Below are 1,105 nucleotides of genomic sequence, written 5' to 3' on the forward strand. Positions count from 1 at the left end.
TTATCACTGCATTATCATAATTACATCTATTTTTTTAGTATTACTACCATTGTTATAATCGTAATTATTGTTATTACTATTGCTATTTTTATCATTATCATTATGATTATTGATATTATTCTTATTATCATCTTCATCATCATCATCATTATTGTAATAATTGTTATTATTATTGTTGTTATAGTTATCATCATTATTATCATCATCGAAATAAATATCATCATCATCTTTACTATTATTGTTTTTTATTGACATTAGCAATATTAATTATGTAATGATAATGATAACAATAGTAATAATGATAATGATATTCATTATTATTACTACTACTTACTTACTACTACTACTATTACTATTAATAAAAATAGCAATAATAATGATGATAATAATAGTAATCATCACTACCATCATCATCATTATTATGAAATATATTTTTATTGCTATCATTATCATTATCTATCTTCATTATCACTATTAGTACTATTATCATTTTGATTATTATTGTTATCATCATTATCATAACTACCAAAATAATTAATAGGAAAATTATCCCTACAGAATGATAACAGGTCTATTATTACTCCGATTAATGTTATTTCTGATACTGGTAATAGTAATAACGATTAATAATAGTAAGCATTATGATGATGATTATAATGATAATGATAATAATGATAACAATAACGATAAAATAGTTGTAGTAATAATAATAGTGATAATGATGATAATGATAATAATAATAATAATAATGGCAATGATGAAAATAATTGTAATAATGATAACAATAATAATAGAGGCAATGATGAAAATAATTGTAATAATGATAACAACAATAACAATGATGATATTGATGATAATTATTAAAATGAAAACAATGATAATGACATAGTGATGATGAAAATAAAATTTGCATTAACATCCACATAAACAAAAATAAAAAAAATGAAAAATAAATTGTAGTATCTGGCATCCCCGACAACCTGACGAAGGAAAATCCCCTGACCATTTATCTGAATTAATCCCCCTCCCCCCTCCTCCTCTCTCCCCTCCCCTTCCCTTCCCTTCTGCCCCTCCTCTCCCCCTCTGCCCCTGCCCACACCTCTCC

The sequence above is a fragment of the Penaeus vannamei genome, chromosome 24 (assembly GCF_042767895.1).
Source record: "Penaeus vannamei isolate JL-2024 chromosome 24, ASM4276789v1, whole genome shotgun sequence".
Lineage (NCBI taxonomy): Eukaryota > Metazoa > Arthropoda > Malacostraca > Decapoda > Penaeidae > Penaeus > Penaeus vannamei.